General features: G+C 47.4%; 1 protein-coding gene across 1 annotated transcript in view; it reads right to left on the reverse strand.

The window, feature by feature from the left end:
• Window positions 1–22,815, reverse strand: part of LOC143815479 (arylsulfatase H-like) — a 99,834-nt gene that overhangs the window by 17,064 nt on the left and 59,955 nt on the right. The gene's annotated exons all lie outside the window — the stretch shown is intronic.

The raw sequence follows: 22,815 nt of genomic DNA on the forward strand, positions 1-22,815 counted from the left end.
CATATACTATGCTTTGGGACAAGGTTCTCCCTATTTGCTGTCCAATTCTTACACGTGATGTTAATATCTTTGTTTTCTGCTAGTATCATGACACTTTTCCTGTCTGGCTGTGGTGCAACATTTTCTTAGCTCACTACTGAGCTCACTGGCCCACCTATCTTTTTATGGTTTTTATGTGCTGCATTGTGATTTTGTAATCATGTATTAATAAAGCTGTTTATAATTGAATGGTTCCTGGTGCGCTGCTTCTTCCATATTGTTCTCATTTTCTACCTAACAGGTAGTATCTCAGGTGTCGATTTCCCACTTGATGACCAAGCACTCTTTCTCCACAATGGCATGGTTCTTCTCACAGGAGGAGAGTTTCCTACTCAGGTATAGGACTGGATGTTCCTCCCTATCTATTAACTGGGACAACACTGCTCCCAAATCGACCTCGGAGATGTTCATCTGGGACATGAACTCCACAGTGAAGTCTGGTGCGACCAAGACTGGCTGTCTGCACAGGACGTGCTTCAACTCCTGGAATGCCATTTCAGCTTCAGAGGACAATTTGACCATCAACGATTTTGTGCCCTTGAGAAGTTCCGTAAGGGGATGGCTATCAAGACAAAATTTGGGATAAATCGCGATAATATCCCACAATTCCCAGAAACGCCCTAACCTGCTTTTTGGAGACCAGCTGAGACCACTTTTGGATTGCCTCCACCTTGTCTATTTGTGGCTTTATCTTGCCCCTTCCAACGACTTTGCCTCTTCTTTTCCGAGGGTGCACTTCTTTGGATTTATGATAAATTATTCCTTCTTCAGTGCATCCAGTTCCGCCTGGAACTTCTGCAGATAACTATCCCAATCCAGGCTGAAGATCATGATGTTGTCCAAGTACCGTATATACTCGAGTAAAAGCTGACCCGAGTATAAGCCGAGACCCCTAATTTTGCCACAAAAAACTGGGAAAACATAATGACTCGAGTGTAAGCCTAGGGTGGGAAATTCAGCAGCTACTGGTAAATTTCAAAAATGAAAATAGATACCAATAAAAGTAAAATTAATTGAGACATAAGTAGGTTGTGTTTTTGAAAATCCATTTTGAATCAGGAGCCCCATATAATGCTCCATACAGTTCATGATGGACCCCTGTTGTGAATTCCATTCTCGGACTCCCTCCTGTGGTCATGAATGGTACTTTGGTTAGTTCTGCTCTTGGACTCCCTCTGGTGGCTTTGAGCGGAACTGCTGGTCACTGAGGTTGGCTTTGTCAGCTGCTCTCGTTTATTGCTATGCTGGCTTCCCTATTTAACTCCACTCAGATCGTTACTTCATGCCAGCTGTCAATGTTTCAGTATTGGTTCAGATCTCTCTTGGACTTCTCTGAGGACCTGTCTACTCCAGCAGAAGCTAAGTCTTTGCTAGTTAATTGGTTGTTACTGCTTCCTGAATATATTTCTTAGTACGGCTAATTTCTAGTCCAGCTTGCTATCATGATATTCCCTTGCTAGCTGGAAGCTCTGGGGGTGCAGAGTGGCACCTCCACACCGTGAGTCGGTATGGGGAGTCTTTTTGCTTACTCTGCATGTTTTTTTGTAGTCTTTTGTGCTGACCGCATAGTTCCCTTCTCTATCCTCTTACTATTTAGTGTAGTCTGGCCTCCTTTGCTAAAACCTGTTTCATTCCTGTGTTTGCGACTTTCCTCTTAACTCACAGTCAATATATGTGGGGGCTGCCTTTACCTTTGGGGAATTTCTCTGAGGCAAGGTTAGGCTTCTATTTCTATCTTTAGGGGTAGTTAGCTCTTAGGCTGTGAAGAGGCGTCTAGGGAGAGTTAGGTACGCTCCACGGCTATTTCTAGTGTGTGTGATAGGAGTAGGGTTTGCGGTCAGCAGAGTTTCCACTTCCCAGAGCTAATTCTGATTTTGAGTTTACTCATCAGGTCATTCCGGGTGCTCCTAACCACCAGGTCCATAACAGGCCCCATAAGATGCTCCATACAAAATACACCCCATATAATGCTCCATAAAGTTCATGATGGGCCCCATAAGATGCTCCATAATAAAGTATGCCCCATATAATGCTCCATAAAGTTTATGATGGGGCCCCATAAGATGTTCCATACAAAATACACCCCATATAATGCTCCATACAGTTTATGATGGGCCCCATAAGATGCTCCATATTAAAATATGCCCCATATAATGCTGCACAAAGGTTAATAATAGCCCCATACGATGCTCCATTGAAAATGTGCCCCATATAATGCTGCACAAAGGTTGATTATGGCCCCATAAGATGCTCTGTTGTGAATTTGGATTCTGGGCTCCCCCGGTGGCCGCTTGTGGAATTGGACTTGTCATCCTCTTTCCTGTTTCACCTGGTTCCATCAGTAGTGGGTGTCGCTATTTAAGCTCATTTCTCTGGTGGTTTCTTGCCGGTCAACAATGTTATCTGATGCCTCTCAGTGCTTGTTCCTGCTTCTAGACTACTACTAGATAAGTTGGACTTTTGTCCATGTTTTGTTTTGCCTATTTGTTCCAGTTCACAGCTGAAGTTTTGTTACTGTGTCTGGAAAGCTCTCGTTGATCAGGGATTGCTACTCTGGCGTTATGAGTTAATGCCAGAGTTTAAAGTTATCTCTGGATGGTGTTTTGTTAGTGTTTTTCTGCTGACCATGAAAGTATACTATCTGTCTTCTGCTATCTAGTAAGCGGACCTCAAATTTGCTAAGACTATTTTCCTGCTGCGTTTGTTGTTTCATCTGAACTCACCGTCATTATATGTGGGGGGCTACTGTCTTCTTTGGAATATTTCTCTAGAGGTGAGCCAGGTCTTATATTTCCCTCTGCTAGCTATTTAGGTCTTAGGCCAGAGCTGGGCATCTAGCGATAAATAGGAAATGCTACCTGGCTATTTCTAGTTGCGCGGCAGGCTTAGTTCATGGTCAGTATAGTTCCATCTTCCGAGAGCTTGTCCCTCTATAGGCTTGCTATGATCTCTGCCTGCAGAGATCATGACAGTTTGACCGGCCAATAAAGTGTTAAAGACCCAGGTTGAGAAAGGAGAGTTATAAGAAGTCTGCTGGAATTTTTTTTTTTTTTTTTTTTTCCTCCAGTCTGCCTTGCTGCAGTCTTTTTTCTCTCTCTCCTCCTAATCTCTGTATGGCTCTGTGTGCACCTGACAATAATGGATCTCCAGAGTGTAACTACGGGTTTGAATAATCTCATCACGAAAGTACAAAATTTACAAGATTTTGTGGTACATGCTCCGGTATCGGAGCCGAGAATTCCTTTGCCGGAGTTCTTCACAGGGAATAGAGCTAGCTTCCAGAATTTCCGAAATAATTGTAAGCTTTATTTGTCCCTGAAGTCTCGTTCAGCTGGAGACCCTGCTCAGCAGGTTAGGATTGTGATTTCCTTGCTCAGGGGTGACCCTCAAGATTGGGCCTTCTCATTGCCAGCAGGGGATCCTGCGTTACGCGATGTGGATGCGTTTTTTCTGGCCTTGGGCTTGCTTTATGAGGAACCTCATTTGGAACTTCAGGCAGAAAAAACTTTGATGGCACTATCTCAGGGGCAAGACGAAGCTGAAGTTTTCTGCCAAAGATTCCGTAAATGGTCTGTGCTTACTCAGTGGAATGAGTGCGCCTTGGCGGCAACTTTCAGAGAAGGTCTCTCTGATGCCGTTAAAGATGTTATGGTGGGGTTCCCTGTGCCTGCAGGTCTGAATGAGTCCATGACAATGGCTATTCAGATTGATAGGCGTCTGCGGGAGCGCAAACCGGTGCACCATCTGGCGGTGTCTATGGAAAAGACGCCAGAAAGTATACAGTGTGATAGAATTCTGTCCAGGAGCGAGCGACAGAATTTTAGACGGAAGAATGGATTGTGTTTCTATTGTGGGGATTCTACTCATGTTATATCAGCATGCTCTAGGCGTACAAAGAAGCTTGATAAGTCTGTTTCCATTGGCACCATTCAGTCTAAGTTTATTTTGTCTGTAACCCTGATTTGCTCTTTGTCATCCATTGCCACGGACGCCTATGTTGACTCTGGCGCCGCTCTGAGTCTTATGGATTGGTCCTTTGCCAATCGTTGTGGTTTTGATTTAGAGCCTTTGGAGACTCTTATTCCTCTGAAGGGGATTGACTCCACCCCTTTGGCTAATAATAAACCACAATACTGGACACAAGTAACCATGCGTATCAATCCGGATCACCAGGAGATTATTCGTTTCCTGGTGCTGTATAATTTACATGACGATTTGGTACTGGGATTGCCATGGTTGCAGTCTCACAACCCAGTCTTGGACTGGAGAGCAATGTCTGTGTTGAGCTGGGGATGTAAGGGTATTCATGGGGACTTACCTTTGGTTTCTATTTCGTCGTCCATTCCCTCTGAAGTCCCTGAGTTCCTCTCTGATTATCAAGATGTCTTTGACGAACCCAAGCTTGGGTCGTTACCTCCGCACCGTGAGTGCGATTGTGCCATAGATTTGATACCGGGTTGTAAATATCCCAAGGGTCGTTTGTTTAATCTGTCTGTGCCGGAACATGCTGCTATGCGGGAATATATAAAGGAGTCTTTGGAAAAGGGACATATTCGTCCATCTTCTTCTCCCTTGGGAGCTGGGTTTTTCTTTGTCTCAAAAAAAGACGGCTCTTTGAGACCATGTATTGATTATCGGCTTCTGAATAAGATCACTGTTAAGTATCAATACCCATTGCCATTGCTTACTGATTTGTTTGCTCGTATAGAGGGTGCTAAGTGGTTCTCTAAAATTGATCTTCGTGGGGCGTATAATTTGGTGCGGATCAGGCAGGGGGATGAGTGGAAGACCGCATTTAATACGCCCGAGGGCCACTTTGAGTATTTGGTCATGCCTTTTGGTCTTTCTAATGCCCCTTCAGTTTTCCAGTCTTTTATGCATGATATTTTCCGCGATTTTCTGGATAAATTTATGATAATATATCTGGATGATATTCTGATTTTTTCTGATGACTGGGACTCTCATGTCCAGCAGGTCAGGAGAGTTTTTCAGGTTCTGCGGTCTAATTCTTTATGTGTGAAGGGGTCTAAGTGCGTTTTTGGGGTCCAGAAAATTTCCTTTTTGGGGTATATTTTTTCTCCCTCTTCCATTGAGATGGATCCCGTCAAGGTGCAAGCTATTTGTGACTGGACTCAGCCCTCCTCTCTTAAGGGTCTTCAGAGATTTTTGGGCTTTGCCAACTTTTACCGCCGATTTATTGCTGGTTTTTCGGATGTCGTTAAACCACTGACTGATTTGACCAGACAAGGCGCTGATGTTGCTAATTGGTCCCCTCTTGCTGTAGAGGCCTTTCAGGAGCTTAAGCGCCGTTTTGCCTCTGCCCCTGTGTTGCGTCAGCCTGATGTGAATCTGCCTTTTCAGGTTGAGGTTGACGCTTCGGAGATCGGAGCTGGGGCAGTGTTGTCGCAGAAAGGTTCCGACTGCTCCGTCATTAGGCCTTGTGCCTTCTTTTCTCGCAAATTTTCGCCCGCAGAGCGGAATTATGATGTTGGGAATCGGGAGCTTTTGGCCATGAAGTGGGCGTTTGAGGAGTGGCGCCATTGGCTCGAGGGGGCTAGGCATCAGGTGGTGGTATTGACTGACCACAAAAATTTGATTTATCTTGAGACTGCCAGACGCCTGAATCCTAGACAGGCGCGCTGGTCTTTATTTTTTTCTCGCTTTAATTTTGTGGTGTCATACCTACCGGGTTCTAAGAATGTTAAGGCAGATGCCCTTTCTAGGAGTTTTGACCCGGACTCTCCTGGTAATTCTGAACCCACAGGTATCCTTAGGGAGGGAGTAATTTTGTCGGCCGTTTCTCCTGATCTGCGGCGGTCCTTGCAAGAGTTTCAGGCGGATAGACCGGATCGTTGTCCGCCTGATAGACTGTTTGTTCCGGATGATTGGACCAGCAGAGTCATCTCTGAGGTACATTCTTCTGCATTGGCAGGTCATCCCGGAATTTTTGGTACCAGGGATTTGGTGGCAAGATCCTTCTGGTGGCCTTCCCTGTCACGAGATGTGCGAGTCTTTGTGCAGTCATGTGACGTTTGTGCTCGGGCCAAGTCTTGTAGTTCTCGGGCTAGCGGACTGCTGTTGCCCTTGCCTATTCCTAAGAGGCCTTGGACACACATCTCGATGGATTTTATTTCAGATCTGCCTGTTTCCCAGAAGATGTCTGTCATCTGGGTGGTCTGTGACCGTTTCTCTAAAATGGTCCATTTGGTTCCTCTGCCCAAGTTGCCTTCTTCTTCTGAGTTGGTTCCTCTGTTTTTTCAGAATGTTGTCCGATTGCACGGTATTCCTGAGAATATTGTTTCTGACAGAGGTACCCAATTTGTGTCTAGATTTTGGCGGGCATTCTGTGCTAGGATGGGCATAGATTTGTCTTTTTCATCTGCTTTTCACCCTCAGACTAATGGCCAGACCGAGCGGACTAATCAGACCCTGGAGACATATCTGAGGTGTTTTGTCTCTGCTGACCAGGATGATTGGGTTGCTTTTTTGCCATTGGCAGAGTTCGCCCTCAATAATCGGGCCAGCTCTTCCACCTTGGTGTCCCCGTTTTTCTGTAATTCGGGGTTTCACCCTCGATTTTCCTCCGGTCAGGTGGAATCCTCGGATTGTCCTGGAGTGGATGCGGTGGTGGAGAGATTGCATCACATCTGGGGGCAGGTTATGGACAATTTGAAGTTGTCCCAGGAGAAGACTCAGCGTTTTGCCAACCGTCATCGTCGTGTTGGTTCTCGGCTTTGTGTTGGAGATTTGGTGTGGTTGTCTTCTCGTTTTGTCCCTATGAGGGTCTCTTCTCCTAAGTTTAAACCTCGGTTCATCGGCCCTTATAGAATATTGGAGATTCTTAATCCTGTTTCTTTCCGTTTGGACCTCCCTGCGTCCTTTTCCATTCGTAACGTTTTTCATCGGTCGTTATTGCGCAGGTATGAGGTACCTGTGGTACCTTCAGTTGAGCCTCCTGCTCCGGTGTTGGTTGAGGGTGAGTTGGAGTACGTTGTGGAGAAAATTTTGGACTCTCGTGTTTCCAGACGGAGACTCCAGTATCTGGTCAACTGGAAGGGTTACGGCCAGGAGGATAATTCTTGGGTCAATGCATCTGATGTTCATGCTTCTGATCTTGTTCGTGCCTTCCATAGGGCTCATCCTGGTCGCCCTGGTGGATCTGGTGAGGGTTCGGTGCCCCCTCCTTGAGGGGGGGGTACTGTTGTGAATTTGGATTCTGGGCTCCCCCGGTGGCCGCTTGTGGAATTGGACTTGTCATCCTCTTTCCTGTTTCACCTGGTTCCATCAGTAGTGGGTGTCGCTATTTAAGCTCATTTCTCTGGTGGTTTCTTGCCGGTCAACAATGTTATCTGATGCCTCTCAGTGCTTGTTCCTGCTTCTAGACTACTACTAGATAAGTTGGACTTTTGTCCATGTTTTGTTTTGCCTATTTGTTCCAGTTCACAGCTGAAGTTTTGTTACTGTGTCTGGAAAGCTCTCGTTGATCAGGGATTGCTACTCTGGCATTATGAGTTAATGCCAGAGTTTAAAGTTATCTCTGGATGGTGTTTTGTTAGTGTTTTTCTGCTGACTATGAAAGTATACTATCTGTCTTCTGCTATCTAGTAAGCGGACCTCAAATTTGCTAAGACTATTTTCCTGCTGCGTTTGTTGTTTCATCTGAACTCACCGTCATTATATGTGGGGGGCTACTGTCTTCTTTGGAATATTTCTCTAGAGGTGAGCCAGGTCTTATATTTCCCTCTGCTAGCTATTTAGGTCTTAGGCCAGAGCTGGGCATCTAGCGATAAATAGGAAATGCTACCTGGCTATTTCTAGTTGCGCGGCAGGCTTAGTTCATGGTCAGTATAGTTCCATCTTCCGAGAGCTTGTCCCTCTATAGGCTTGCTATGATCTCTGCCTGCAGAGATCATGACAATGCTCCATAGAAACATTTGCTACATATAATGCTGCACAAAGGTTGATTATGGCCCCATCAGATGCTCCTTAGAAACATGTGCCCCATATAATGCTGCACAAAGGTGAATAATGGCCCCATAATATACTCCATAGAAACATTTGCCCCATATAATGCGGCATAAAGGATGATTATGGCCCCATAAGATGCTCCATAGAAAATGTGCCCCATATGATGTTGTTGCGATTAAAATAAAAAAATTACATACTCACCTCTTGTCGCTCAGGCCCCCGACACTTGCGATATTCACCAGTCCCCATTCCACCACCGGGTGCCACTCCGTCTTCCGCTTCCTCTGCAGTGACTGTTCAGGCAGAGGGCGGCATGCACACTAACTACGTCATTGCGCCCTCTGACCTGAACATCACACGGCTGTGGAACGGGGACGGGTGAATATCGCGCAATGCTCACCTCCCGCATTATACTCACCTGCTCCTGGCGTGGTCCCTGCTTCTCACTGACAGCTGGTCTCCAGGCGCCGGCAGCTTGTTCCGGTGTTCAGCGGTCACTGGTACCACTCATTAAATTAATGAATATGCGGCTCCACCCATATGGGAGTGGAGTCGCGTCCATATTCATTACTTTAATGAGCGGTATCACGTGACCGCTGGACACAGGAAGAGATGCCAGAGACCATTGGAGATGCAGTGACCATGCCAGGAGCAGGTGAGTATGTGACTACTGCCGCTCCCCCTCCCCCGCTGACCCCCTGGGACAATGACTCGAGTATAAGCCGAGAGGGGCACTTTCAGCCTAAAAAAAAATTATTATTATTATTCATTTTTATAGCGCCATTTATTCCATTACATTACATTACATGTGAACGGGGCAAATATAGACAAGTACAATAAACATGAGTAAAACAAGGTACACACAAGTACAGGAGGAGAGAGGACCCTGCCCGCGAGGGCTCACAGTCTACAGGGAATGGGTGAGGATACACTAGGTGAGGGTAGAGCTGGTCATGTGGCGGTTCAGTAGACTGGGGATCACTGCAGGTTGTAGGCTGGTCGGAAGAAGTGGGTCTTCAGGTTCCTTTTGAAGGTTTCCGTGGTAGATGAGAGCCTGATGTGTTGGGGTAGAGAGTTCCAGAGTATAGGGGAAGCACGGGAGAAGTCTTGGATGCGGTTGTGGGAGGAAGAGATAAGAGGGGAGTAGAGAAGGAGATCATGAGATGATCGAAGCTTGCGTGTAGGTAGGTAACGGGAGACCATGTCACAGATGTATGGAGGAGTCAGGTTGTGAATGGCTTTGTATGTCAGTGTTAGTGTTTTGAACTGTAGCCTCTGGGCAATAGAAAGCCAGTGAAGGGCCTGGCAGAGAGGAGAGGCTGGGGAGTAACGGGGAGACAGGTGGATTAGTCGGGCAGCAGAGTTTAGGATGGATTGGAGTGGTGCCAGAGTGCTAGAGGGGAGGCCAGAGAGTAGGAGGTTGCAGTAGTCGAGGCGGGAGATGACAAGGGCATGTACTAGTGTTTTTGTGGTTTCATGGTCAAGGAATGCACAGATCCGGGAAATGTTTTTGAGTTGGAATCGGCAAGAGGAGGCAAGGGCTTGGATATGTGGCTTGAAAGAGAGGGTAGAGTCAAGGATCACCCCAAGGCACCGAGCATGCGGGACCGGGAAAGTGAGCAGCCATTGACATTGATGGATAGGTCGGGTGGAGGGGTAGAGTGAGGTGGGGGAAAGATGATGAATTCTGTTTTGTCCATGTTCAGTTTTAGAAAACGAGCAGAAAAGGGTGAAATAGAATTGGCTGAAAATCTCGGCTTATACTCAAGTATATACGGTAAGCACCGGCTTATTTCTTGTGAGGGGCTAGGATCCAGTCCATAACCCTCTGGAAGGTAGCTGGGGCTCCTTGTAGTCTAAACGACATCCGGGTATACTAGAAGCACCTGTCAAGTGCAGAGAAGGCCATCTTTTCCTTGGCACTTGGTGACAGGAGAATTTGCCAGCACCCTTTCGTTAGGTCCAGGGTGGTAATATATCGGGCTGACTCTAGATTCTCAAGCTCATCGATCCAGAGCATCGGATATGTGCCAAACTTGAACACCTCATTGAGCTTTCTGTAATCATTACAGAAGCTCCACTCTCCATCCGGATTTGGCACAAGGACAATAGGGCTGAACCATTCGCTCTTTGACTCCTCGATGATGCCCAGGCACAACATTCTCTTCACTTCCTTTTAGATCACCTTGTGGTGGGCTTCGGGAATCCGATGTGGACTTTGGTTTACCCTCATATGTGGTTCAGTCAGGATTTCGTGCTCCACAACCTACGTACATCCTGGTAACTCTGAAAACAGGTCTCGGTTCCGCTGAAGAAGTTCACGGCACTGTTGTTTCTGGGCTGGCAACATTGTCTCTGCAACTGTGACATCCTCGACCCTATCTTCAGGATGGGCCTCCAGGTACGTTGCTTCCACCGGATCCCTGTCTCACCATGGTTTCAGCAGGTTAATGTGGTACACAACATTGGGAGAAAATATAGACTAGCTCTCCTGCTATATTCCAGGCGGAGGCGTTTCTCAGTGGTACAGCCTCCGGGTGCCGAGTAGCCCAGTCCATTACCACCAGGATGCATTGATGACCCCTGGCGGACTTGACTAAGGGCCTAACCAGGTCCATGGCAATCCGGTCAAATGTGACTTTCATTATGAGTAATGGCACCGTGAGTGGCGACACGCATCGGGTCATTCCTACCTTATCTGATTCCATGTGTGCTGTGCGTGTCGGTGGCATGATGTGTTCGTGATATGTTCTTTCATGGACACTTTGCAGGTATACATTTTTTAGGGGCTCCCCCTTGATTGTCTCTTGGTTTCAGCCATGTTTGACTATTTGTAATCATAGTCTACATAATTTTTTTTCTGTGGGGTCTTTAAGTACTTCCTTTTGTGGCTGGCATTTTTCAGCTATAAATAGTTTTTTATTGGCTTATATATAAAGGTGGTCAGGGTTATTGTGGGTCAAGAGCTAAGTGTTTTGATATGCACATGCACCTTCATTGTATTAGGGAGCTTGTTATACACCTGTGATGGTATGCTGTTTATCTCTTCATATTTTTGCCAGCACACATTGGTTTTCTGTTGGTAGGTTTAAGCTGTATTATGAGCTTATGATATATTCTGTTATGTCACATCTGTAACTATTTTAATGTTTTTAATAGTTTGTGAGTGTGCGTTTTTTGTACTCAACAAAACATTTATACATTATGTTCATGTCTCATGGTGATCCCCTCTCTATGGCCTTTGTCTTTTCCTTCAATTAATGGTTCCTTGTGTCATTTAGGCCGAGGTTGGATCCCATAATGAATTCTCCTATGGTACCCCCTTAATATTTATTTGTCGAGTAATGGAATTAGGGGACTGCGGAAGTGGGATACAGGAGCAGTTAGCTGACAGGTAGGGCAGGATCGGCAGAAATTAACAATGTCCTTGTGACACCCAGGCCACTAAAACCTATGAAGGACTCGCTCTTGGGTTTTATCTACACCTAGATGCCCTCCTTAGACATGAGCATGGGCCAGATCTAGAACCCTACGTCTATAGGGTTCCAGGACTAACAGCTGCTCTAACACTTCCCCTCGCTGTTTAGTGAGTCAATATAGCAACTCCTCATTCACTGCAAAGTACGGGAACCTGGTGTCAGCCCCCAGCTAAGGGGCAACCCCATTTATCACAGTCATATTTTCAAGTACATTTTTTAAAGTTAGATCCTGCATTTGGGCAGTCCAAAAATTCCCCCCAAAAAAAACCCAGTTCAAGAATTTCGGCCTCACTGGTAACCATCTCATCCTCGTCACCAGCCAGGACACACAAAGTGAACTCATCCACCTCCGACTGTGATGGGGTTTCATCAGGGTTGAGCTGGTTCCGGTCTGTGTCCCTTGGTATCCCCATCTTTTTTCACAAGTCCCACAAAAGGCTGAAGTCCCACCCAATTATCATGGAGTGTTGCAAACCTTTGACTACCCCGACCTCATTGGACTTAGTACCTAGGATTGTTTTGATCGACACTGGCGACGGGATAGTCTTTGGAGTCCCTGTGGATACAACAGATGCCCACGTGTTTCTCTGGGATGTACTGGTGGGGGATTCTGGCTCTTATCAGGGTCACCAAGCCCCCTGAGTCTAAGAGTCCTTACACCAGCACCCCAATAATTGACACGGGACATGCCTCACTGGGCTGATAGTTCATACTGTAGGCGGGATAGGCATAGTAGGAGCAGCGCCTCCCTAGGCTGCAGTCCATCTCTTCTGAGGACAAGAGATAACGGGCGACTATATGTCCTAGACCGCGACATCTCCAGCAAAGCAAATCTTTACACATGGCCTTTGATAACCCCTCAGTGACCCCTTGGGAGCTAGTACTCCCCCATTGTTGGCTCTACTACCCCTCTTTTTGGACTCAGGTTCCTGCTGGGTATCCCAGTAAGGGGATTCACCACCCCTTGGCTTTCTTAGTGACCTCTCGACCACCTGACACATTCCACTAAGCCCACCGGTTGGTCCGCATTCCGAGGATCTCCCTGGGCCACCCAGGTCTGCACCGCCCTAGGAAGGAAGTGCACAAATATGTCCATGACATCCCACTCGACCATCTGGGCTGGAGTGGAGGATTCCGGCTGCAACCACTTTTGCACAAGATGGAGAAGATCAAACATTTGGGATGGAGGAGGTTTGTCCCCATAATATGCCCAATGGTGAACTCTTTGTGCTCTGACTGACATAGTTACTCCTGCATGTGCCAAAATTTCAGTTTTTAATTTGGCATACTTCTGCGCATCCTTTAATGCCAAATCGTAAAAAACCCTCTGGGTCGACTGCCAGTGATGGATGTTGTTTGATAATTGTATTTCCTGCCTGAGCGGGAGTAGTTATATCGCCCTCACTGTAGCATGCACAATAGCCAGTATATAGCAAGGCAGCAATCCTGGCGACTAATTATCCTAAGTGCAATTCCCTGACTGACCTGAGGGTAAGGGGGGTGCCAGAGAGCTGCAAGTCCCAAACTGGAACTGGCAAGTGGAATATAATAAATCCCCTGATGAAGAACTGGGGGCAACCAAACACCCCCAGTTTATGACATATTGGTGGCAGAGCGGTGGGATCATAGAGTATTAGTGATCGGGTTTGAGCAATCATTCCTTTCACTAAAAACTTGCACGGTTCTTGCAAGGACCCTGCGCAAAAGTTTTGGAGAACGAACTCAGTGTTTATTAGTCCTGAGACAATACCGTGTGTATAGCGATTACCCCTCCCCTTCTCTTCGTTTTTCTGTCCTATCTTTTATTTGGCAGCCATGGTTACACTGGGAGAGGCCTTTTAAAAGAAGCAGTCCAAGGACACTCTTATTGTCTTGTGCATATCAAAGCAGATTGATCTCATGGGCAAAAACCAAAGCCAACTGGTCGCGGATCTGGTGCAACTGGAAATCGCTCAGAGTCCAGTGGACGCAGAAACCAGCACCAGCGCAAGTGGTACTGCTGCAGAGGTCCAACTGCTGAATGCTGGCCCTTCTCGCAATCAGGGTAGCGTGGACCCCTGCCTGCAGCTGGCTCTGCAACAGTGCTCTGCAGATGATCCAGAGAGACGTTCTGCATCTGGTCCTGCAATTCCAAGATAGAGCTCAGGGTCAAGCTGAGCGTGAGGCACGAGCTGCCGATGCCCAAGCTCGGAGGGACTATGAACTGCGGATGGCCCAACTCGGGGCAGTACCATCTACCATGCGGAGCAGTGAGTCCAGCAAGGCTCGGTCACCTAAATCCCAGCCAGAGCACTTTCCGGTGATGGAAAAGGGCAGGGACTTGGACACTTTTCTGAGGCCTTTGAGAAAGCCTGCAGACAGTACCGGCTGTCTGTGGAAGAATGGGCCCGATACCTAACCTGAGAGCTCAAAGGCAAAGCTTTGGAGGCATTTGCTTCTCTCCCGTAGGACCAAGATGGAGACTATGAGGCCATCTAGCAGGCCCTGATAATGAAGTACCAGCTCACTCCTGAGGTTTACCGGAACCTCCAACGTGGCCCACACAACAGTTACAGCAATGTGGTGTATGGACTCAGGGCCCACTTTGACCAGTGGATCCAAGGACTGTCAGTGACCACATTTGAGCAGCTGAGGGACTTGATGATCAAAGATCAGTTCCTATATCTTTGCACAGCTGAGGTGCGACAGTTCGTGATGGACTGAGAGCCAAAAGACGCAGACAAAGCAGCGCAGATCGCCGACACCTATGAGGCCAACCGTAAACTGGATGGGCGGAAGCAAGTCGCCGCCAGCTGTAGAAGGGGTAAGCCTGCAACCAACACCAGTGCCCCTGCCAGCCGACTCACCGGAGGCCCTGTTCCCTTTGCCAACCCCAGACATACCTCCGACCCTCGAAAGTGTTTTTCTTGCAATCGGACTGGTCAAATCGGCACTACGTGTCCAGACAAGCAGAAGAACCCCCCAACCAAGGCCTCAAGGCCTAATGCAGCAGGTTTTTTTGTGGGTGGGGCAGTTGGGAGGGTCTATGACAATGTACAGCACCTCATCGTGGGGAGCCATGTCGATAGAGGCCTCAAGGACACCGGGGCTGAATGAATTCTCATCTGACCCGAACTGGTGACCCCTGAAGAGATTATTCTGGGGAAAACCCTGAATATCACCGGGATCATGGGGATCCATTGTCCCTTGCCGATGGCCCAGGTTTTTATAGATTGGGGTGCCCGGAGCAGGGTGAAGGAAGTGGGGATCTCTGAAACCTTGCCCACTGATATTTTATTGGGGACTGATTTGGGGAGAATGTTTGCATATTATGTCCCTGACACTTCTCCCCAATCTGATACTAAGGGTGATGCCATTGCTAATGATAATGATGTTAAATTGCATTTGCTACCTGAAAGTGATTTACCTGATAATGCTTTACCTGCTAACCATTTATCTGATAATTATGATGTGTCTAAAGGTGCAGGAGTGTTCAGCCACATCACTCTGCGGGGTGAAATGGTTGAGGAACCCCTAACAGGAGCAAGCGACAGTGCTAAGGGAGATGGGGAGATGTATGGGAACAATGAAGAAGGTGATGCCGTGCAACTGACCAGTGCCACAGATTAAGTTAACTGCCCCTTGTATAGCACTGCTCCTGAGATATTGGGGTTGGATGGGGAGGTAGAACCCATAGCAGAGCCGGCTGATGGGTCTGTGGAAATCCCCGGGGAGACAGCTGCTGTCACCCGCAGTCAGAGTGCCCAGAACGCAGATAACGCTCTGCCTTCCAGACCCACCTCTGTCACAGGGGTGACTGAACCCGGTAATGGACCCAGAGCAGGTCCCAGAGGGTTCCCGTGCGGAAGGGACCCTGATGTCACTTCTGGTTGCCTCCAGCCAGGAGATCCAGGCTGCTCTGCACTCAGATGTGAGCCTGGAGATCTTGAGACACCCCTGCCGAGATGCCCACCTCCGTGACTGATAAGGAGAGGGTGTTCTGGGAGCAAGGGAGGTTATACAGGGAGACAGTTCCCAGTAAATCCCAAAAGGAGTGGTTGAGGGAAAGAAAGCTGCTTGTCCCGTACCAATTCATGGGTGAGTTGTTGCAGATTGCCCATGAGATCCCACTCGCTGGACACTTGGGGATCAGCAAAACTAAGCCCCGGCTGTCTCAACACTTTTATTGACTAAAGATGGGGACAGATGTAACAAACTACTGCCGCTCCTGTATCACCTGTCAGAGAGTGGGGAAGTCAGGGCCTGTTCCCAAGGTGTTGTGAATTTGGTTTCTGGGCTCCCCCGGTGGTTTCTGGTGGTACTGCACTTGTGTGCTTCATCTCCTCTGTTCACCTGTTTTCCATCTGGATGTGGGAGTTTTCTATTTAGCCTTGCTCCTCAGTCATTTCTATGCCGGCCAACAATGTTACCAGAAGCCTTTCTGTTGCATGTTCCTGCTCCTAGACTACTATCAGCTAAGTTGGACTTGTTGTCCTAAGTTTGTTTTGCATTTTTGTTCCAGTTCTCTGTGATTGATTATTTCTGAGGCTGGAAGCTCTTGTGAGCTGAAATTGCCACTCTGGTGTCATGAGTTGATATTAGAGTCTTAAAGTAATTTCAGGATGGTATTTTGAAAGGGTTTTCAGCTGACCGTGAAGTTCCCTTTTCTGTCTTCCTACTATCTAGTAAGCGGACCTCAATTTGCTAAACCTATCTTCATACTTCGTATGTCAATTTCCTCTAAAATCACCGCCAATATATGTGGGGGCTACTGTCTGCCTTTTGGGGAAAATTTCTCTAGAGGTAAGCCAGGTCTGTATTTTCCTCTGCTAGGGTCAGTCAGTTCTCCGGCTGGCGCTGGGCGTCTAGGGATAAAACGTAGGCACGCTACCCGGCCACTGTTAGTTGTGCGGTAGGTTTAGCTCATGGTCAGCTCGAGTTCCCATCTTCCAAGAGCTAGTCCTTTTGTATGCTTTATTACGTTCTCTTGCCATTGAGAAACATGACAGTTTGGCCGGCCAAGGGTTAAAATAATTGGCAGAAGAAAGGAGAGAAAAGAAGTCTGCAGCGAATTTTTTTTTTTTTTTTTTTCCTGAGTTTGCTCATTAGTTGATTCACTTGCATCTCTGCTTACTGCAGCCTTCGTCTCTCTCTCCTTCTAATCCTTGAATGGTTCTGATTTCACCTGATTAATATGGATCCTCAGAGTTTAGCTACTGGTTTGAATAATCTCGCTATGAAGGTTCAAAGCTTACAGGATTTCGTTATTCATGCTCCTACATCTGAACCTAGAATTCCTTTACCTGAATTTTTCTCTGGGGATAGATCTCGCTTCCAGAATTTCAGACATAATTGTAAATTATTTTTGTCTCTGAGATCTCACTCCGCTGGAGATCCTGCACAGCAGGTCAGGATTGTAGTTTCCTTGCTCCGGGGCGACCCTCAGGATTGGGCATTTGCTTTGGCACCAGGGGATCCTGCGTTGCTCAATGTGGATGCGTTTTTCCTGGCTTTGGGGTTGCTTTATGAGGAACCTCATTTAGAAATTCAGGCTGAAAAAGCCTTAATGGCCCTGTCTCAAGGGCAAGATGAGGCTGAAATATACTGCCAAAAATTTTGTAAGTGGTCTGTGCTTACTCAGTGGAATGAGTGCGCCCTGGCGGCGAAATTCAGAGAGGGTCTCTCTGATGCCATCAAAGATGTTATGGTGGGGTTCCCTGTGCCTACAGGTCTGAATGAGTCCATGACAATGGCTATTCAGATTGATCGGCGTTTGCGGGAGCGCAAACCTGTGCACCATTTGGCGGTGTCTACTGAGAAGACGCCAGAGATTATGCAATGTGATAGAATTCTGTCCAGAAGCGAACGACAGAATTTTAGGCGAAAGAATGGGTTATGCTTCTATTGTGGTGATTCAACTCATGTTATATCAGCATGCTCTAAACGTACTAAGAAGGTTGATAAGTCTGTTTCAATTGGCACTTTACAGTCTAAGTTTATTCTATCTGTGACCCTGATTTGCTCTTTATCGTCTATTACCGCGGACGCCTATGTCGACTCTGGCGCCGCTTTGAGTCTTATGGATTGGTCCTTTGCCAAACGCTGTGGGTTTGATTTAGAGCCTCTGGAAGTTCCTATACCTCTGAAGGGTATTGACTCCACGCCATTGGCTAGTAACAAACCACAATACTGGACACAAGTAACTATGCGTATTAATCCGGATCACCAGGAGATTATTCGCTTCCTTGTGTTGTATAATCTACATGATGTGTTGGTGCTTGGATTGCCATGGCTGCAATCTCATAACCCAGTCCTCGACTGGAAAGCAATGTCTGTGTTAAGCTGGGGATGTCAGGGGACTCATGGGGACGTACCTTTGGTTTCCATTTCGTCATCTATTCCCTCTGAGATTCCGGAATTTTTATCTGATTATCGTGACGTTTTTGAAGAGCCTAAACTTGGTTCACTACCTCCGCACAGAGATTGCGATTGTACTATAGATCTGATTCCGGGCGGTAAGTTTCCAAAGGGTCGTTTATTTAATCTATCTGTGCCTGAACATGCTGCTATGCGGGAATATATTAAGGAGTCCTTGGAAAAGGGACATATTCGTCCTTCGTCATCTCCCTTAGGAGCCGGTTTTTTCTTTGTATCTAAAAAAGATGGCTCTTTGAGGCCGTGTATTGATTATCGGCTTTTGAATAAAATCACGGTTAAATATCAGTATCCTTTGCCACTGCTTACTGATTTGTTTGCTCGAATAAAGGGGGCCAAGTGGTTCTCTAAGATTGATCTTCGTGGGGCGTATAATTTGGTGCGAATTAAGCAGGGGGATGAGTGGAAAACCGCATTTAATACGCCTGAGGGCCATTTTGAGTATTTAGTAATGCCTTTTGGTCTTTCGAATGCCCCTTCAGTCTTTCAGTCCTTTATGCATGACATTTTCCGTGATTATTTGGATAAATTTTTGATTGTGTATCTTGATGATATTTTGATTTTTTCGGATGACTGGGACTCTCATGTCCAACAGGTCAGGAGGGTTTTTCAGGTTTTGCGCTCTAATTCCTTGTGTGTAAAGGGTTCTAAGTGCGTTTGTGTATCTTGATGATATTTTGATTTTTTCGGATGACTGGGACTCTCATGTCCAACAGGTCAGGAGGGTTTTTCAGGTTTTGCGCTCTAATTCCTTGTGTGTAAAGGGTTCTAAGTGCGTTTTTGGGGTTCAAAAGATTTCATTTTTGGGGTACATTTTTTCCCCCTCTTCCATTGAGATGGACCCTGTCAAGGTTCAGGCTATTTGTGATTGGACGCAACCCTCTTCTCTTAAGAGCCTTCAGAAGTTTTTGGGCTTTGCTAATTTTTATCGTCGATTTATAACTGGTTTTTCTGATGTTGCTAAACCGTTGACTGATTTGACTAAGAAGGGTGCTGATGTTGCTGATTGGTCCCCTGCTGCTGTGGAGGCCTTTCGGGAGCTTAAGCGCCGCTTTTCTTCCGCCCCTGTATTGCGTCAGCCTGATGTTACTCTTCCTTTTCAGGTTGAGGTTGACGCTTCAGAAATCGGAGCTGGGGCGGTTTTGTTGCAGAAAAGTTCCGACTGCTCCGTGATGAGACCTTGTGCGTTCTTTTCTCGTAAATTTTCGCCCGCTGAGCGAAATTATGATATTGGTAATCGGGAGCTCTTGGCTATGAAGTGGGCTTTTGAGGAGTGGCGCCATTGGCTTGAGGGGGCTAGACATCAGGTGGTGGTATTGACCGACCACAAGAATTTGATTTATCTTGAGTCTGCCAGGCGCCTGAATCCTAGACAGGCGCGCTGGTCGTTATTTTTCTCTCGGTTTAATTTTGTGGTTTCTTACCTACCAGGTTCTAAAAATGTGAAGGCGGATGCCCTTTCTAGGAGTTTTGAGCCTGATTCCCCTGGTAATTCTGAACCTACAGGTATCCTTAAGGATGGAGTGATATTATCTGCTGTTTCCCCAGACTTGCGACGGGTCTTGCAGGAGTTTCAGGCGAATAGACCTGATCGTTGCCCGCCTGGTAGAATGTTTGTTCCTGATGATTGGACCAGTAGAGTCATCTCGGAGGTCCATTCTTCTGCGTTAGCAGGTCATCCTGGAATCTTTGGTACCAGGGATTTGGTGGCTAGGTCCTTCTGGTGGCCTTCCCTGTCTCGAGATGTACGAGTTTTTGTGCAGTCTTGTGATGTTTGTGCTCGGGCCAAACCTTGTTGTTCTCGGGCTAGTGGATTGTTGTTATCCTTGCCTATTCCGAAGAGGCCTTGGACTCACATCTCCATGGATTTTATTTCTGATCTCCCTGTTTCTCAGAAGATGTCTGTCATCTGGGTGGTGTGTGACCGTTTCTCTAAGATGGTCCATTTGGTTCCCTTGCCCAAATTGCCTTCCTCATCCGAGCTGGTTCCTCTGTTTTTTCAAAATGTGGTGCGCTTGCATGGTATTCCGGAGAATATCGTTTCTGACAGGGGAACCCAATTCGTGTCTAGATTTTGGCGAGCGTTCTGTGCTAGGATGGGCATTGATTTGTCTTTTTCGTCTGCTTTCCATCCTCAGACTAATGGCCAGACCGAGCGAACTAATCAGACCTTGGAGACTTATTTGAGGTGTTTTGTGTCTGCGGATCAGGATGATTGGGTTGCCTTTTTGCCCTTGGCGGAGTTTGCCCTCAATAATCGGGCTAGTTCTGCCACCTTGGTTTCTCCTTTCTTCTGTAATTCGGGGTTTCATCCTCGTTTCTCTTCCGGTCAGGTGGAGTCTTCGGATTGTCCTGGAGTGGATGCTGTGGTGGAGAGGTTGCATCAGATTTGGGGGCATGTGGTGGACAATTTGAAGTTGTCCCAGGAGAAGACTCAGCATTTTGCCAACCGCCGTCGTCGTGTTGGTCCTCGTCTTTGTGTTGGGGACTTGGTGTGGTTATCTTCTCGTTTTGTCCCTATGAAGGTTTCTTCTCCTAAGTTTAAGCCTCGGTTCATCGGCCCGTACAAGATATTGGAGATTCTTAACCCTGTGTCCTTTCGTTTGGACCTCCCTGCATCTTTTTCTATTCATAATGTCTTCCATCGGTCATTGTTGCGCAGGTATGAGGTACCGGTTGTGCCTTCCGTTGAGCCTCCTGCTCCGGTGTTGGTTGAGGGTGAGTTGGAGTACATTGTCGAGAAGATCTTGGACTCCCGTGTTTCCAGACGGAGACTTCAGTATCTGGTCAAGTGGAAGGGCTACGGTCAGGAGGATAACTCTTGGGTGACAGCCTCTGATGTTCATGCCTCCGATTTGGTCCGTGCCTTTCATAGGGCTCATCCTGATCGCCCTGGTGGTTCTGGTGAGGGTTCGGTGCCCCCTCCTTGAGGGGGGGGTACTGTTGTGAATTTGGTTTCTGGGCTCCCCCGGTGGTTTCTGGTGGTACTGCACTTGTGTGCTTCATCTCCTCTGTTCACCTGTTTTCCATCTGGATGTGGGAGTTTTCTATTTAGCCTTGCTCCTCAGTCATTTCTATGCCGGCCAACAATGTTACCAGAAGCCTTTCTGTTGCATGTTCCTGCTCCTAGACTACTATCAGCTAAGTTGGACTTGTTGTCCTAAGTTTGTTTTGCATTTTTGTTCCAGTTCTCTGTGATTGATTATTTCTGAGGCTGGAAGCTCTTGTGAGCTGAAATTGCCACTCTGGTGTCATGAGTTGATATTAGAGTCTTAAAGTAATTTCAGGATGGTATTTTGAAAGGGTTTTCAGCTGACCGTGAAGTTCCCTTTTCTGTCTTCCTACTATCTAGTAAGCGGACCTCAATTTGCTAAACCTATCTTCATACTTCGTATGTCAATTTCCTCTAAAATCACCGCCAATATATGTGGGGGCTACTGTCTGCCTTTTGGGGAAAATTTCTCTAGAGGTAAGCCAGGTCTGTATTTTCCTCTGCTAGGGTCAGTCAGTTCTCCGGCTGGCGCTGGGCGTCTAGGGATAAAACGTAGGCACGCTACCCGGCCACTGTTAGTTGTGCGGTAGGTTTAGCTCATGGTCAGCTCGAGTTCCCATCTTCCAAGAGCTAGTCCTTTTGTATGCTTTATTACGTTCTCTTGCCATTGAGAAACATGACACCAAGGCTCCCCTGATCTCTCTGCCAGTGATAGAGGAGCCTTTCCAGAGGATCGTGGTGGACAATGTGGGCCCGCTGGCCATCCCCAGCAACTCTGGAAAGCAATACATCCTCACTGTGGTAGACTATGCTACCCGGTACCCGGAGACAGTGGCTCTGTCATCAACTAGGGTGGATAAGGTGGCAGATGCACTGTTGGCTATCTTTTCACGAGTAGGATTTCCCAGGGAGATGCTTACCGACCAGGGGACTCAGTTTATGTCTCGACTAATGGAGGCTTCCTGTAAGAAAATGCAGGTGAAATATCTGGTATCGAGTGCGTATCACCCCCAAACCAATGGCGTGTATGATCACTTCAACGGTATCCTCAAACAGATGCTAAGAATGCTGGTTGAGACCCAAGGGGACTGGGAGTGGTACCTCCCACACCTGCTATTCGCTTACCGAGAGGTTCCGCAGGCCCCTACGGAGTTCTCCCCCTTTGAGTTCCTGTATGGCAGGTGAGTCCGGGGGACCCCTTGGGTTGGTAAGGGAATCCTGGGAAGAAGAGCCGGACCCTTCAGAAGTGTCCATCGTGGAGTATGTCATGTGCTTCCATTGTAAGATGCAGACCTTGGCACAGTTGATGCAAGACATGGCGCAGGCTCAGGCTAACCAGAAGCACTGGTATGACCAGAACGCCCTGGAGTGGACCTACTAGGTGGGTCAGAAGGTGTGGGTGCTGGTTCCCATACCAAAGGATAAGCTTCAGGCCACCTGGGAAGGCCCCTACGTTGTACACCAACAGCTCAACCCTGTTACCTACGTGGTCACTCTCAACCATGCCCGGGGTAGGCGCAAAGCTTTCCATGTCAATATGATGAAGGGTCATCAAGAATGGGATGCCTTGATCCTACTGGTCTGCCACCTGCCTGAGGACGGGGAGGAAGACCCCCTCCTGGAAATGCTGGCCCAAGACAAGGCCAGTGGGTCCATCGAGGATGTGGAGGTAAGCACCTTGCTAAACCGAACCCCAACATCCGCAGCTTTGAGCCGTGCTGGAACCCTTCCAGGCCATGTTTACCAACAGACCCAGAAGGACTGAGTTAGCAATCAATGAAGTGGACACTGGAAATCATGCCCCACTACGGCAGACACCCTATTGGTTTTCCGACGAGGTGCAGCATGTTATGCGCCAGGAGATCGATGAGATGTTACAGCTGGGGGTGATTCAACGGTCCAAGAGCGCGGGGCCTCAACTGG

The sequence above is a fragment of the Ranitomeya variabilis genome, chromosome 3, assembly GCF_051348905.1.
Source record: "Ranitomeya variabilis isolate aRanVar5 chromosome 3, aRanVar5.hap1, whole genome shotgun sequence".
Lineage (NCBI taxonomy): Eukaryota > Metazoa > Chordata > Amphibia > Anura > Dendrobatidae > Ranitomeya > Ranitomeya variabilis.